The sequence below is a fragment of the Ranitomeya imitator genome, chromosome 1 (assembly GCF_032444005.1).
Source record: "Ranitomeya imitator isolate aRanImi1 chromosome 1, aRanImi1.pri, whole genome shotgun sequence".
In the NCBI taxonomy this organism is placed as follows: Eukaryota; Metazoa; Chordata; class Amphibia; order Anura; family Dendrobatidae; genus Ranitomeya; species Ranitomeya imitator.
The window spans coordinates 470586905-470604565 of NC_091282.1; the positions used below are offsets into that span (position 1 = coordinate 470586905).

At 42.2% G+C, this 17661-nt stretch overlaps 1 protein-coding gene across 2 annotated transcripts in view; it reads left to right on the top strand.

The window, feature by feature from the left end:
• The window catches only part of LINGO2 (leucine rich repeat and Ig domain containing 2), a 2506396-nt gene that overhangs the window by 342847 nt on the left and 2145888 nt on the right, over positions 1–17661 (top strand). For both annotated transcript variants that reach the window (XM_069765264.1, XM_069765275.1), the window contains exon 2: positions 1157–1212. The gene's annotated coding sequence lies outside the window, so the exon portion shown is untranslated. The remainder of the gene's footprint in view (positions 1–1156; positions 1213–17661) is intronic.

The following is a 17661-nucleotide window of genomic DNA, read 5'->3' on the forward strand; positions in this document are numbered from 1 at the left end:
TGCTGACTGACTAAATACTTTTTTGCCCCACTGTAAATAAAAAAACCTTTGTATACGAAATGCTAAAAATTGAAGTTGGCAGATTTCATTAGTTTGTATGGTGTGTACCAAGGATGTTTTTATTACATATGAAATAGAGAATTATTTTTGTATGAACAAGGATACTTATGCTGGATTATGCTACAGTGAGAAAAAATATAAATCATCTATGTTTTTTAGCCAATCAAAAGTTCATGGGGCCAGTATGATGATGATGGTGAATAGTGATGAGCGAATATACTCGTTACTCGAGATTTCCTGAGCACGCTCGTGTGACCTCCGAGTATTTTTTAGTGCTCGGAGATTTAGTTTTCCTCACCTCAGCTGAATGATTTACATCCCTAGCAACCAGTCAACCCCCACATTGACTTATGCTGGCTAACAGATGTAAATCATTCAGCTGTGTCGATGAAAACTGAAATCTCCGAGCACTAAAAAATACTCGGAGCACCCCGAAGCGTGCTCGAGAAATCTTGAGTAATGAGTGTATTCGCTCATCACTAATGGTGAACCCACAAACTCAGTACTATTATACAATAGGTCTATATATTATTATTATTATTATTTATTATTATAGCGCCATTTATTCCATGGCGCTTTACATGTGAGGAGGGGTATACATAATAAACAAGTACAATAATCTTGAACAATACAAGTCACAACTGGTACAGGAGGAGAGAGGACCCTGCCCGCGAGGGCTCACAATCTACAAGGGATGGGTGAGGATACATTCAGAAATCATGTTCATATCTTCTAAGTCTATGTTCAATAGCTGTAAAGAGTGATGCAAAAAAACAGTATAGATATCACCAGCATTAGACATACAACAATTTTAACTGAAATAATTTTTTACTGCTCTACTACAAGAAAGTCGTTTATTTTCACTCAACATATGTGAAATGTCAGGATTAATAATAAATTGAAAAATGTGCAGTTCAGATGCTGAAAACCATCTTCTAGCTTTAAAATAGAGAAAAGCGTATTGAATTGGGTGACAGGGCATGAAATGGAAATACGAGATAAGTCTTTGCATATTATTTTGCATGGTGATGTTTTGAAATAAAAGGCCACCTGACATATCGATGCTAATTGCTAATGTATTTATTTTTCTTTACAGAATGGACTTTTCATATGCTTCTTAAGCCATTTCTTGATCATAAGGATAAAGTCAAGGTAATGTTCTAATATTTTCCTTTACTTTCTCTATTGTATTGATTTATCAACGTGATTACATTAATGTTGTAAATAATTGTCTGTAGCTTAACTCACATAAAAACATACTTCTCTTTATTTGTACATTTGCACTGCTAAATTCACAGCAAACGTACATTGCAATTTAAAAAAACGTTGGATAGCCAAGGTTAGTAATTTTTGTCTTTGAAGTGCTTGCTCACATAAGAGTATAATTCATACAAGTGCTGTAACATGTTTTATCGGATAGCATTCGGCCCAAGGTTATAGTATGGGGCAGTGCAGATCTGCAATTTTTTTTCTCAGACTGATTCAGCATGAGAAAAAAATTGCAGCATGCTATGGAAGCATTCGATGATCAAATCACATGCACCCATATAAGTCTATGGATGCGTGTGAAACATCGGACTGAACTCGGATGTCATCGGTGCAGTCCAGCATTCATGAACAAAGAGAATGGTGAAGATGTAAAAATTAAGTTCTCAGTCTTCTCCATAGCTGTGCTCTTACTTGTGAGAGAATCGGATCACGTTAAGGTGACATTTGGATCAAACTCTGACAGAGATTGAGCCTAGTGTCATTGGCATATTTGTCCCAATTCTCTCACATAAGAGAATCGACAGCCATTGGACGCCGGCCTAAAGATTTTTTTCAGCCCATGGCAGTATCATTGAAAAGGTCAATATATAACTATAAGGCTTCAATCAGACATCAGTAATTTTTTTAATAGTTATAAAATTATCTGAGTTTCATCGGTGTTTTGGATCTGATTTTATTGAGAGTTTGTTCAATCTGTCAAATTTTACCATCAAACTTTCATAAATTTTTATCATATGAAAAAAATCGAAGTACTTGATCTGGAAAACATTAAAAAATCCCAGTGAAGTACAATTGTGAAAAAAGCACAATTCTGCAGTTGTTTTTTTTGCTTTGCTTTTATGATATTAACTATAAAGGTGAATCATCAATACAATTCTCCAGGTCAGCATGATTAGAGCAATACCAAAATTGTATATATTTATTGTTTTAACCCCTTAACCCCAGAAGGGTGGTTTGCACGTTAATGACCGGGCCAATTTTTACAATTCTTACCACTGTCCATTTAACAGGTTATAACTCTGGAAAGCTTCAACAGATCCTGATGATTCTGACACTGTTTTCTCAAGACATATTGTACTTCATGATAGTGGTAAAATTTCTTTGATATTGCCTGCATTTATTTGTGAAAAAAAGAAAATTTGGTGAAAATTTTGAAAATTTCGCAATTTTCCAACTTTGAATTTTTATGCCCTTAAGTCACAGAGATACTTAATAAGTAACATTTCCCACATGTCTACTTTATATTAGCACAACTTTGGAACCACATTTTTATTCTTAGGGAGTTATAAGGGTTAAAAGTTGACCAGCAATTTCTCATTTTTAAAACACCATTTTTTTAAGGAACCAAATCACATTTGAAGTCACTTTGAGGGGTCTATATGATAGAAAATTTCCAAGTGTGAGATGTTTCTAAAAACTGCACCCCTAAAGGTGCTTAAAACCACATTTAAGAAGTTTATTAACCCTTCAGGTGTTTCACAGGAGTTTTTGGAATGTTTTAAAAAAATGAACATTTAACTTTTTTCTCAAAAAATGTATTTCTGATCCAATTTGTTTTATTTTACCAAGGGTAATAGTAGAAACTGGACCCCAAACGTTGTTGTACAATTTGTCTTGAGTACACTGATACCCCATATGTGGGGGTAAACCACTGTTTGGGCGCACCGTTTGACTTTTCAAAGCAAAATTGACTAGAATTGCGATAGGATGCCATGTCGCGTTTGGAGAGCCCCTGATGTGCCTAAACATTGAAACCCTCCACAAGTGACACCATTTTGGAAAGTAGACTGCCTAAGGAACTTATCTGTGGTGAGCAATTTTACCCACAAAGTGCTTCACAGAAGTTTATAATGTAAAGTCATAAAAAAAATCATATTTTTTCACAAAATAATTTTTTAGCCCCCAATTTTTTATTTTCACAAGGGCAACAGAAGAAATTGGACCCCAAAAGTTGTTGTGCAATTGGTCCTTAGTACGGTGATACCCCATATGTGGGGGGAAAACCACTGCTTGTGCGCATGGCAGAGCTCGGAAGGGAAAGAGCGCCGTTTGACTTTTCAATGCAAAATTGACTGGAATTCAAATAGGACGCCATGTCGCGTTTGGAGAGCCCCTGATGTGCCTAAACAGTGGAAACCCCCCACAAATGACACCACTTTGGAAAGAATACCCCCTAAGAAACTTGTTTAGATGTGTTGTTAGAACTTTGAACCCCCAAGTGTTTCACTACAGTTTATAATGCAAAGCCTTGAAAATATATATTTTTTTCCACAAAAATTATTTTTTAGCCCCCAGTTTTGTAGCTTCCCAAGGGTAACAGGAGAAATTGGACCACAAAAGTTGTTATCCAGTTTGTCCTAAGTACGCTAATATCCCATATGTGGGGGGGAACTACTGTTGGGCGCATGGCAGAGCTCGGAGCGAAGGAGCGCCATTTGGAATGCAGACTTTGGAATGGTCTGCAGGTGTCACATTGCATTTGCAGAGCTCCTGATGTACCTAAACAGTAGAAATCCCCACAAGTGACCCCATATTGGAAACTAGACACCCCAAGTATCTTATCTAGATGTGTTGTGAGAACTTTGAACCCCCAACGTTTCACTACAGTTTATAATGCAAAGCTGTGAAAATAAAAAATCATTTTTTCTCAAAAAAATAATTTTTTAGCCCCCAAATTTTTGTTTTCCCAAGGGTAACAAGAGAAATTGGACCCCAAAAGTTGTTGTCCATTTTGTCCTGAGTATGCTGATACTCTAAATGTTGGGGTAAACCCTTATTTTGGCGCATGGGAGAGATTCTAAGGGAAGGAGCAATGTTTTACGTTTTCAAAGCAGAATTGACTGCAATTGAGATTGGACGCCACGTTGCATTTGGAGACCCTCTGTCATGCCTAAACAGTGGAAACCCCACAATTCTAACTGAAACCCTAACCCAAATCCCAACCCTAGCCATAACCGTAACCACACCCCTAACCCGAACAAGCCCCTAACCCTAATTCCAACCACACCCCTAACCCTAATCCCAAACATAACCCTAACCACACCCTTAACCCTGACACACCCCAAACCGTTATCTCAACCTTTAATGTAATCCAAACCCTAACCCTAGCTTTAACCCCAGCCCTAACTCTAATGGGAAAATGGAAATAAGTACATTTTTTAATTTTCTTATTTTTCCCTAACTAAGGGGGTGATGAAGGGGGGTTTGATTTACTTTTATAGTGGGTTTTTTAGCGAATTTTTATGATTGTCAGCTGTCATGCACTAAAAGACGCTTTTTATTGCAAAAAATAGTTTTTGCTTCTCTACATTTTGAGAGCTATAAGTTTTCCATATTTTGGTCCACAGAGTCATGTGAGGTCTTTTTTTTGCGGGACAAGTTGATGTTTTTATTGGCATCATTTTCAGGCACGTAACATTTTTTGATCGCTTTTTATTCCGATTTTTGTAAGGCAGAATGACCAAAAAACAGCTATTCATGAATTTCTTTTGGGGGCGTTTATACCATTCCACGTTTGGTAAAATTGATAAAGCAGTTCTATTCTTCGGTTCAGTACGATTACAGCGATACCTCATTTATATCTTTTTTATGTTATGGCGCTTTTATACGATAAAAACTATTTTATATAAAAAATAATTATTTTTGCATCACTTTATTCTGAGGACTATAACTTTTTATTATTTTTGCAGTATTGAAGCTAATTTTTTGCGGGACAAGATGACGTTTTCAGCGGTACCATGTTTATTCATATCCGTCATTTTGATCGCGTGTTATTACACTTTTTGTTCGGCAGTATTATAATAAAGCATTGTTTATTGCCTCGTTTTTTTATGGTGTTCACTGAAGGAGTTAACTAGTGGGACAGTTTTATAGGTCGGGTCGTTACGGATGCGGTAATAGTAAATATGTGTACTTTCATTGTTTTTTTTTTTTTATTTAGATAATGAAATGTATTTATTGGAACAATATTTTATTTTCTTTATTTAGGATTTTTTTTTTTTACACATGTAAATATATTTTTTTTAAACCTTTTTACTTTGTCTCGGGGGGACATGACTATATAGTGTCAGATCGCTGATCTGAAACTTTGCAAAACACTGTCAGATCAGCGATCTGACAGGCAATGCTGCAGGCTTGCCGGCACCTGCTCCCAGCAGGCGCTTTCAAGCCACCTCCCTGCAGCACCCGGAAGGAGCCCCGCAGCCATTTTTGGATCTGGGGCCTGCAGATAGGAGACGCTTGGAACAATGCGATCACATCGTGTTTTTCTGAGTGTCTCAGGGAAGCATGCAGGGAGCCCCCTCCCTGCGCAATGCTTCCCTATGCCAACAGATTGCTGCGATTATGTTTGACCGCTCCTGGCACATAGTGCCTGATGTCAGCTGTAATAATCAGCTGACACCCGGCGGCAATCGGCAGCGCTCCCCCATTAGCGTGGCTGATCGCCCATGATGGACTATCCCGTCCCTGGGAATTAAGTCCCAGATCACCTCGACAAGATAGTACGTCATATGGCAAAAAGGGGTTAGAGTGGTGAAATTTTTTTTAGTAATTTGTAAAAAAAATTGCACTTGTTGACATTTTTCATGACAACACGTTTTGACAATTTTCAGACCGATGGATGAGTTTGATTTTTTTGCCAACCAACATTTGTATTTTTGAGCATCAATCACTATCCAGCAAGAAAGCTTTAAGAGAGGTCTTCAAAAATAGAAGAGACAGATGTTTGTTGTGAATTCTGTGGCAGAGCTCCCTCCTGTGGTCACAAGTGGTACTGCGGCTTCTGAGTTTCCTTCCTCAGGTGATGTGGTGAAGTCGTTAGGTGCTGCTCTATTTAACTTCACCTAGTGCTTTGCTCCTGGCCTCCAGTCAATGTTCTAGTATTGGTCTTGCTTCCTCCTGGATCGTTCCTGTGGCCTGTCTGCTCTGCATAAGCTAAGTTTTGCTTGTGTTACTTTTGTTTGCTATTTTTTCTGTCCAGCTTGCTTAATTGTTTTTTCTGGCTTGCTGGAAGCTCTGGGACGCAGAGGGAGCACCTCCGTACCGTTAGTCGGTGCGGAGGGTCTTTTTGCCCCTCTGCGTGGTTGTTTGTAGGGTTTTGTGTTGACCGCAAAGTTATCTTTCCAATCTTCGGTCTGTTCAGTAAGTTGGGCCTCACTTTGCTAAATCTATTTCATCTCTGCGTTTGTATTTTCATCTCTACTCACAGTCATTATATGTGGGGGGCTGCCTTTTCCTTTGGGGTATTTCTCTGAGGCAAGGTAGGCTTATTTTTCTATCTTAGGCCTAGCTAGTTTCTCAGGCTGTGCCGAGTTGCATAGGGAGCGTTAGGCGCAATCCACGGCTACCTCTAGTGTCCTTGGATAGGATTAGGGATTGCGGTCAGCAGAGTTCCCACGTCTCAGAGCTCGTCCTATGTCTTTTGGTTATTGTCAGGTCACTTTGTGTGCTCTGAACTTCAAGCTCCATTGTGGTTCTGAATTACCTAATCATAACAGTACTGGAGGCCAAAAGTACTAATGCTTCTCAATAGAGGGAAAAAAGAAGTTCTGAGACCATTTTTTTTTCTTTGCACTGTGTTTTGCCTTTTTTTTCCCCTAGACATTTGGGTGGTTCAGGACACAGGTGTAGTGATGGACATTAAAGGTCTGTCTTCATGTGTAGATCATCTCACTGCAAGAGTACAAAATATTCAAGACTTTGTGGTTCAGAATTCTATGTTAGAACCAAGAATTCCTATTCCTGATTTGTTTTCTGGAGATAGAGCTAAATTTCTGAGTTTCAAAAATAATTGTAAACTGTTTCTGGCTTTGAAACCTCGCTCCTCTGGTGACCCAGTTCAACAAGTTAGGATCATTATTTCTTTATTACGTGGCGACCCTCAAGACTGGGCATTTTCCCTTGCGCCAGGAGATCCTGCATTATGTAATATTGATGCGTTTTTCCTGGCGCTCGGATTGCTGTATGATGAACCTAATTCGGTGGATGAGGCAGAGAAAAATTTGCTGGCTCTGTGTCAGGGTCAGGATGAGATAGAGATTTATTGTCAGAAGTTTAGAAAGTGGTCCGTGCTCACTCAATGGAATGAAGGTGCGCTGGCAGCTATTTTCAGAAAGGGTCTCTCTGAAGCCCTTAAGGATGTCATGGTGGGATTTCCCATGCCTGGTGGTCTGAATGAGTCTATGTCTTTGGCCATTCAGATCGGTCGACGCTTGCGTGAGCGTAAATCTGTGCACCATTTGGCGGTATTATCCGAGCATAAACCTGAGCCTACGCAGTGCGATAGGACTTTGACCAGAGTTGAACGGCAAGAACACAGATGTCAGAATGGGCTGTGTTTCTACTGTGGTGATTCCACTCATGCTATCTCCGATTGTCCTAAGCGCACTAAGCGGTTCGCTAGGTCTGCCACCATTGGTACGGTACAGTCAAAATTTCTTTTGTCCGTTACTTTGATCTGCTCTTTGTCATCTTATTCTATCATGGCATTTGCGGATTCAGGCGCTGCCCTGAATTTGATGGACTTGGAGTATGCTAGGCGTTGTGGGTTTTTCTTGGAGCCCTTGCAGTGTCCTATTCCAATGAGAGGAATTGATGCTACGCCTTTGGCCAAGAATAAGTCTCAGTACTGGACCCAGCTGACCATGTGCATGGCTCCTGCACATCAGGAGGATATTCGCTTTCTGGTGTTGCATAATCTGCATGATGTGGTCGTGTTGGGGTTGCCATGGCTACAAGTCCATAACCCAGTATTAGATTGGAAATCAATGTCTGTGTCCAGCTGGGGTTGTCAGGGGGTACATGGTGATGTTCCATTTCTGTCTATTTCGTCATCCACCCCTTCTGAGATCCCAGAGTTCTTGTCTGATTACCGGGATGTATTTGATGAGCCCAAGTCCAATGCCCTACCTCCGCATAGGGATTGTGATTGTGCTATCGATTTGATTCCTGGTAGTAAGTTTCCTAAAGGTCGACTGTTTAATTTGTCTGTACCTGAGCATGCCGCTATGCGGAGTTACGTGAAGGAGTCCTTGGAGAAAGGTCATATTCGCCCGTCATCGTCGCCATTGGGAGCGGGGTTCTTTTTTGTGGCCAAGAAGGATGGTTCGCTGAGACCTTGTATAGATTACCGCCTTCTAAATAAAATCACGGTCAAATTTCAGTACCCCTTGCCGCTGCTATCTGATTTGTTTGCTCGGATCAAGGGGGCTAGTTGGTTCACCAAGATAGATCTTCGTGGTGCGTATAATCTTGTGCGTATTAAGCGGGGCGATGAATGGAAAACTGCATTTAATACGCCCGAGGGCCATTTTGAGTACCTAGTTATGCCTTTCGGACTTGCCAATGCTCCATCGGTGTTTCAGTCCTTTATGCATGACATCTTCCGAGAGTACCTGGATAAATTCCTGATTGTATACTTGGATGATATTTTGGTCTTCTCGGATGATTGGGAGTCTCATGTGAAGCAGGTCAGAATGGTGTTCCAGGTCCTGCGGGCTAATTCTTTGTTTGTGAAGGGATCAAAGTGTCTCTTTGGTGTTCAGAAGGTTTCATTTTTGGGGTTCATTTTTTCCCCTTCTACTATCGAGATGGACCCTGTTAAGGTCCAGGCCATCTGTGATTGGACTCAGCCGACATCTCTGAAGAGTCTGCAAAAGTTCCTGGGCTTTGCTAATTTTTATCGTCGCTTCATCTGTAATTTTTCTAGTATTGCTAAACCATTGACCGATTTGACCAAGAAGGGTGCTGATGTGGTCAATTGGTCTTCTGCTGCTGTGGAAGCTTTTCAAGAGTTAATGCGTCGTTTTTCTTCTGCCCCTGTGTTGTGTCAACCAGATGTTTCGCTTCCGTTCCAGGTCGAGGTTCATGCTTCTGAAATTGGAGCGGGGGCTGATTTGTCGCAGAGAAGTTCTGATTGCTCGGTGATGAAACCATGCGCCTTCTTTTCCAGGAAGTTTTCACCTGCTGAGCGAAATTATGATGTTGGCAATTGAGAGTTGCTGGCCATGAAGTGGGCATTCGAGGAGTGGCGTCATTGGCTTGAAGGAGCTAAGCATCGCGTGGTGGTCTTGACTGATCACAAGAACTTGACTTATCTCGAGTCTGCCAAACGGTTGAATCCTAGACAGGCTCGTTGGTCGCTGTTTTTCTCCCGTTTTGACTTTGTGGTTTCGTACATTCCGGGCTCTAAAAATGTGAAGGCGGATGCCCTGTCTAGGAGTTTTGTGCCCGACTCTCCGGGTTTGTCTGAGCCGGCGGGTATTCTCAAAGAGGGAGTAATTTTGTCTGCCATCTCCCCTGATTTGCGGCGGGTGCTGCAAAAATTTCAGGCTAATAAACCTGATCGTTGCCCAGCAGAGAAACTGTTTGTCCCTGATAGGTGGACGAATAAAGTTATCTCTGAGGTTCATTGTTCGGTGTTGGCTGGTCATCCTGGAATCTTTGGTACCAGAGATTTAGTGGCTAGATCCTTTTGGTCGCCGTCTCTGTCGTGGGATGTGCGTTCTTTTGTGCAGTCCTGTGGGATTTGTGCTCGGGCTAAGCCCTGCTGTTCTCGTGCCAGTGGGTTGCTTTTGCCCTTGCCGGTCCCGAAGAGGCCTTGGACACATATCTCTATGGATTTTATTTCGGATCTCCCCGTCTCTCAAAAAATGTCGGTCATTTGGGTGGTTTGTGATCGCTTCTCTAAGATGATCCATTTGGTACCCTTGTCTAAATTACCTTCTTCCTCTGATTTGGTGCCATTGTTCTTCCAGCATGTGGTTCGTTTACATGGCATTCCAGAGAACATCGTTTCTGACAGAGGTTCCCAGTTTGTTTCGAGGTTTTGGCGAGCTTTTTGTGCTAGGATGGGCATTGATTTGTCTTTTTCCTCGGCTTTCCATCCTCAGACTAATGGCCAGACCGAACGAACCAATCAGACCTTGGAAACATATCTGAGATGCTTTGTTTCTGCTGATCAGGATGATTGGGTGTGCTTCTTGCCTTTGGCTGAGTTCGCCCTTAATAATCGGGCCAACTCGGCTACCTTGGTTTCGCCGTTTTTCTGCAACTCTGGGTTCCATCCTCGTTTCTCTTCAGGGCAGGTTGAGTCTTCGGACTGTCCTGGTGTGGATACGATGGTGGACAGGTTACAGCAGATTTGGACTCATGTAGTGGACAATTTGACCTTGTCCCAGGAGAAGGCTCAACGTTTCGCTAATCGCAGACGCTGTGTGGGTCCCCGACTTCGTGTTGGGGATTTGGTTTGGTTGTCAACTCGTCATATTCCTATGAAGGTTTCCTCTCCTAAGTTTAAGCCTCGTTTCATTGGTCCGTATAGGATTTCTGAGGTTCTTAATCCTGTGTCTTTTCGTTTGACCCTTCCAGATTCTTTTTCCATCCATAACGTATTCCATAGGTCATTGTTGCGGAGATACGTGGCACCTATGGTTCCATCTGTTGATCCTCCTGCCCCGGTTTTGGTGGAGGGGGAGTTGGAGTATATTGTGGAGAAGATTTTGGATTCTCGTGTTTCGAGACGGAAACTCCAGTATCTGGCTAAGTGGAAGGGTTATGGTCAGGAAGATAATTCCTGGGTCTTTGCCTCTGATGTCCATGCTGCCGATCTTGTTCGTGCCTTTCATATGGCTCATCCTGGTCGGCCTGGGGGCTCTGGTGAGGGTTCGGTGACCCCTCCTCAAGGGGGGGGTACTGTTGTGAATTCTGTGGCAGAGCTCCCTCCTGTGGTCACAAGTGGTACTGCGGCTTCTGAGTTTCCTTCCTCAGGTGATGTGGTGAAGTCGTTAGGTGCTGCTCTATTTAACTCCACCTAGTGCTTTGCTCCTGGCCTCCAGTCAATGTTCTAGTATTGGTCTTGCTTCCTCCTGGATCGCTCCTGTGGCCTGTCTGCACTGCATAAGCTAAGTTTTGCTTGTGTTATTTTTGTTTGCTATTTTTTCTGTCCAGCTTGCTTAATTGGTTTTTCTGGCTTGCTGGAAGCTCTGGGACGCAGAGGGAGCACCTCCGTACCGTTAGTCAGTGCGGAGGGTCTTTTTGCCCCTCTGCGTGGTTGTTTGTAGGGTTTTGTGTTGACCGCAAAGTTATCTTTCCTATCTTCGGTCTGTTCAGTAAGTTGGGCCTCACTTTGCTAAATCTATTTCATCTCTGCGTTTGTATTTTCATCTCTACTCACAGTCATTATATGTGGGGGGCTGCCTTTTCCTTTGGGGTATTTCTCTGAGGCAAGGTAGGCTTATTTTTCTATCTTAGGCCTAGCTAGTTTCTCAGGCTGTGCCGAGTTGCATAGGGAGCGTTAGGCACAATCCACGGCTGCCTCTAGTGTGGTTGGATAGGATTAGTGATTGCGGTCAGCAGAGTTCCCACGTCTCAGAGCTCGTCCTATGTCTTTTGGTTATTGTCAGGTCACTTTGTGTGCTCTGAACTTCAAGGTCCATTGTGGTTCTGAATTACCTAATCATAACAAATGTTGCAATGTCACCAACTTGTTCGTTCGATCCCTGGAAGACTCATGGAGGTCATACAAAATATTAGATGTAGTAGTTTTTTATGTGGGGTGAATTCATTCTTGCATTAAATAGTTTGAGCAACACTGGAGATTTTGTAATGAAAGTTATACTAATATTCTAACGTTCAAATTATGAATTAAACAAATTGTCTATGAAATGTAGTCTTGTCTAAATTGCACTAATGTTTCTTGTGTTCAGTGAAATATTGATTAAAATGCTACTTTTCAAAGGGAGTGTACACATTTACACTGAGCACAGTATGTATGTACTATATGTGTATATATATATATATATATATATATATATATATATATATATATATATACTAGCTGAAGAGCCCGGCGTTGCTTGGGCATAGTAAATATCTGTGGTTAGTTATAGCACGTCACTTCTCTTATTTTCCCATCACGCCTCTCATTTTCCAAATCACATCTTTAATTTTCCCCCTCACATCTCTCATTTTCTCCCTCACACCTCTCATTTTCTCCCTCACTCCTCTCATTCCCGCCTAACACTTGTCATTTCGACCTCACATCTGTCATTTTCCGATCACTACACTATTTTCCCTCACTCCTCTCATTTTCCACTCACACCTTTTCATTTTCACCTCACACCTCTCATTTTCACCTCAGTATATACATGTTTGTCATCTCCCTTATATATAGTATACACCTGTATGTCATCTCCTGTATATAGTATATACCTGTATGTCATCTCCCCTGTATATAGTATATACCTGCTGTGTGTCATCTCTCCTGTATATAGTATATACCTGTATGTCATCTCCTCCTATATATAGTATATACCTGTATGTCATCTCCTCCTATATATAGTATATACCTGTATGTCATCTCCTCCTATATATAGTATATACCTGTATGTCATCTCCTCCTATATATAGTATCTACCTGTATGTCATCTCCTTCTATATATAGTATATACCTGTATGTCATCTCCCCTGTATATAGTATATACCTGTGTGTCATCTCCTTCTGTATATAGTATATACCTGTATGTCATCTTCTATATATAGCATATACCTGTTTGTCATCTCCTCCTGTATATAGTATATACCTGTAGGTAATCTGCTCCAGTATATAGTATATACCTGTGTGTCATCTCCTCCTGTATATAGTATATACCTGTATGTCATCTCCTCCTGTATATAGTATGTACCTGTATGTCATCTCCTCCTTTATATAGTATATACCTGTGTGTCATCTCCCCTGTATATAGTATATACCTGTGTGATCTCCTGTATTAGACCTCATTAACACGTTATTTGCTCAGTATTTTTACCTCAGTATTTGTAAGATAAATTGGCAGCCTGATAAATCCCCAGCCAACAGGAAGCCCTCCACCTGGCAGTATATATTAGCTCACACATACACATAATAGACAGGTTATGTGACTGACAGCTGCCGTATTTCCTATATGGTACATTTGTTGCTCTTGTAGTTTGTCTGCTTATTAATCAGAATTTTATTTTTGAAGGATAATACCAGACTTGTGTGTGTTTTAGGGCGAGTTTCGTTTATCAAGTTGTGTGTGTTGAGTTGCGTGTGGCGACATGCATGTAGCGACTTTTGTGAGATGAATTTTGTGTAGCAACATGCGTGTAGCAACTTTTTGTGTGTCGAGTTACATGTGACAGGTTAGTGTAGCAAGTTGTGTGCAGCAAGTTTTGCGCATGGCGAGTTTTGTTCGTTGCGAGTATTATGTGTGGTGCCTTTTGAGTATGTGCAAGTTTTGTGTGAGGCAACTTTTGCATGTGTTGCAACTTTTGTGCATGTGGCAATTTTTCCGTGTGTGCAAGTTTTGCGTGTGGCGAGTTTTTCATGAGGAGAATTTTGCACTTGTGGCGAGTTTTGCAAGAGCCTAGTTTTTGCATGTGGCGAGTTCTGCGCGTGGCGAGTTTTGAGTGGCGACTTTTGTGTTTTGACTTTTATGTGGTGAGGTTGGTGTATTTGTGGTGAAATGTGTGCTGAGGGTAATATGTGTTCAAGCACGTGGTAGTGTGTGGCGCATTTTGTGTGTGTTCATATCCCCGTGTGTGGTGAGTATCCCATGTCGAGGCCCCACCTTAGCAACTGTACGGTATATACTCTTTGGCGCCATCGCTGTCATTCTTTAAGTCCCCCTTGTTCACATCTGGCAGCTGTCAATTTGCCTCCTACACTTTTCCTTTCATTTTTTCCCATTATGTAGATAGGGGCAAAATTGTTTGGTGAATTGAAAAGCGCGGGGTTAAAATTTCGCCTCACAATATAGCCTATGACGCTCTCGGGGTCCAGACGTGTGACTGTGCAAAATTTTGTGGCTGTAGCTGCGACTCCTCCAACACTTTTCCTTTCACTTTTTCCCCATTATGTAGATAGGGGCAAAATTGTTTGGTGAATTGGAACACGCGGGGTTAAAATTTCACCTCACAACGTAGCCTATGACGCTCTCATGGTCCAGACGTGTGACTGTGCAAAATTTTGTTTCTGTAGCTGCGACGCCTCCAACACTTTTCCTTTTACTTTTTCCCCATTATGTAGATAGGGGCAAAATTGTTTGGTGAATTGGAAAGCGCGGGGTTAATATTTCACCTCACAATGTAGCCTATGACGCTCTTAGCGTCCAGACGTGTGACTGTGCAAAATTTTGTTGCTGTAGCTGCGACGCTTCCAACACTTTTCCTTTCACTTTTTTCCCCATTATGTAGATAGGGGCAAAATTGTTTGGTGAATTGGAAAGCGCGGGGTTAAAATTTCACCTCACAATATAGCCTATGACGCTCTCGGGGTCCAGACGTGTGACTGTGCAAAATTTTGTGGCTGTAGCTGCAACGGTGCAGATGCCAATCCCGGACATACACACATACACACACACACACATTCAGCTTTATATATTAGATGTACCTGTATGTCATCTCCTCCTTTATATAGTATATACCTGTGTGTCATCTCCTCTGTATATAGTATATACCTGTGTGATCTCCTGTACTAGACCTCGTTAACACGTTATTTGCTCAGTATTTTTACCTCAGTATTTGTAAGATAAATTGGCAGCCTGATAAATCCGCAGCCAACAGGAAGCCCTCCCCCTGGTAGTATATATTAGCTCACACATACACATAATAGACAGGTCATGTGACTGACAGCTGCCGTATTTCCTATATGGTACATTTGTTGCTCTTGTAGTTTGTCTGCTTATTAATCAGAATTTTATTTTTGAAGGCTAATACCAGACTTGTGTGTGTTTTAGGGCGAGTTTCGTTTGTCAAGTTGTGTGTGTTGAGTTGTGTGTGGCGACATGCATGTAGCGACTTTTGTGAGATGAGTTTTGTGTGGCAACATGCGTGTAGCAACTTTTTGTGTGTCGAGTTGCATGTGACAGGTTAGTGTAGCAAGTTGTGTGCAGCAAGTTTTGCGCATGGCGAGTTTTGCACGTGGTGAGTTTTATGTCTGGTGCCTTTTGAGTATGTGCAAGTTTTGCGTGAGGCAACTTTTGCATGTGTTGCAACTTTTGTGCATGTGGCAATTTTTCCGCATGTGCAAGTTTTGCGTGTGGCGAGTTTTCCATGACGTGAGTTTTGCACTTGTGGTGAGTTTTGCGTGAGCCTATTTTTTCCATGTGGTGAGTTTTGCGCGTGGTGAGTTTTGAGTGGCGACTTTTGTGTTTCGACTTTTATGTGGCGAGGTTGGTGTATTTGTGGTGAAATGTGTGCTGAGGGTGGTATATGTGTTCAAGCTCGTGGTAGTGTGTGGCGCATTTTGTGTGTGTGTTCATATCCCCGTGTGTGGTGAGTATCCCATGTCGGGGTCCCACCTTAGCAACTGTACGGTATATACTCTTTGGCGCCATCGCTCTCATTCTTTAAGTCCCCCTTGTTCACATCTGGCAGCTGTCAATTTGCCTCCAACACTTTTCCGTTCACTTTTCCCCATTATGTAGATAGGGGAAAAATAGTTTGGTGAATTGGAAAGCGCGGAGCTAAAATTTCACCTCACAACTAGTGTTGAGCATTCCGATACCGCAAGTATCGGGTATCGGCCGATACTTGCGGTATCGGAATTCCGATACCGAGATCCGATATTTTTGTGATATCGGGTATCGGTATCGGAAGTGTAAAATAAAGAATTAAAATAAAAAATATTGTTATATTCACCTCTCCGGCGGCCCCTGGACATCAGCGGGAGGATCCGGCGTCCGGCACGGCTTCTTTCTTCAAAATGCGCGCCTTCAGGACCTGTGGAATGACGTCCCGGCTTCTGATTGGTCGCGTGCCGCCCATGTGACCGCCACGCGACCAATCAGAAGCCGCGACGTCATTCCTCAGCTAAAGTCCTAGAATGAGCGCCTTCTAGGACCTGAGGAATGACGTCGCGGCTTCTGATTGGTCGCGTGGCGGTCACATGGGCGGCACGCGACCAATCAGAAGCCGGGACGTCATTCCACAGGTCCTGAAGGCGCGCATTTTGAAGAAAGAAGCCGTGCCGGACGCCGGATCCTCCCGCTGATGTCCAGGGGCCGCCGGAGAGGTGAATATAACAATATTTTTTATTTTAATTCTTTATTTTACACTTTAATATGGATCCCAGGGCCTGAAGGAGAGTTTCCTCTCCTTCAGACCCTGGGATCCATGAGGATACATTCCGATACTTGATGTCCCATTGACTTGTATTGGTATCGGATATCGGTATCGGCGATATCCGATATTTTTCGGGTATCGGCCGATACTATCCGATACCGATACTTTCAAGTATCGGACGGTATCGCTCAACACTACTCACAACATAGCCTATGACGCTCTCAGGGTCCAGACGTGTGACTGTGCAAAATTTTGTTTCTGTACCTGCGACGCCTTTAACACTTTTCCTTTCACTTTTTTCCCCTTTATGTAGATAGGGGCAAAATTGTTTGGTGAATTGGAAAGCGCGGGGTTAAAATTTCACCTCACAACGTAGCCTATGACGCTCTCAGGGTCCAGACATGTGACTGTGCAAAATTTTGTTTCTGTAGCTGCGACGCCGCCAACACTTTTCCTTTCACTTTTTTCCCCATTATGTAGATAGGGGCAAAATTGTTTGGTGAATTGGAATGCGCGGGGTTAAAATTTCACCTCACAATATAGCCTATGACGCTCTCGGGGTCCAGACGTGTGACTGTGCAAAATTTTGTGGCTGTAGCTGCGACGGTGCAGATGCCAATCCTGGACATACACACATACACACATACACACACACACACACATTCAGCTTTATATAGTAGATATATATATATACTGTATATATATATATATATATATATATATATATATATATATTTATATATGCATTATGGTTGACAGTGAACCATCATACTATATTCGATTGTGAATGTTATCCTTCTAGTAAGCGCAGATCACTTCCTTTTCCCCTGTCAATCTTGTTTTTGATACTCTATGGAAGCTGCAGCATCTGTTTTTTTCCAGTGGTTGTGTCTCACACAACCTTGTAAGGAGAGCGTACCTTACTTGTTCTTGTTTTGTTTGTATTAGGATAAGACCCTATTGCGCTCTTGTATTTTATCTAGTCATCCTGAAGAGGCAGTCTTAGGCTAGGGTCACATTGCGTTAGGGCAGTCCGTCTAGCGCATAGCGCTATGGATTGCGCTAACACAATGTCACAAAAGGGATCGCGTTAGCCGATCCCGCTAGCGCAGATCCCCGATCTGCGCTAGCGAGGAACGGACCGCGAACGCTGCAAGCAGCATTCGTGGTCCATCACTCAAATGATTGCACATCACTAGCGCATGCTTAATGTGGGCGTGCGCTAGCGATGCGTTCGCCATTACAGGC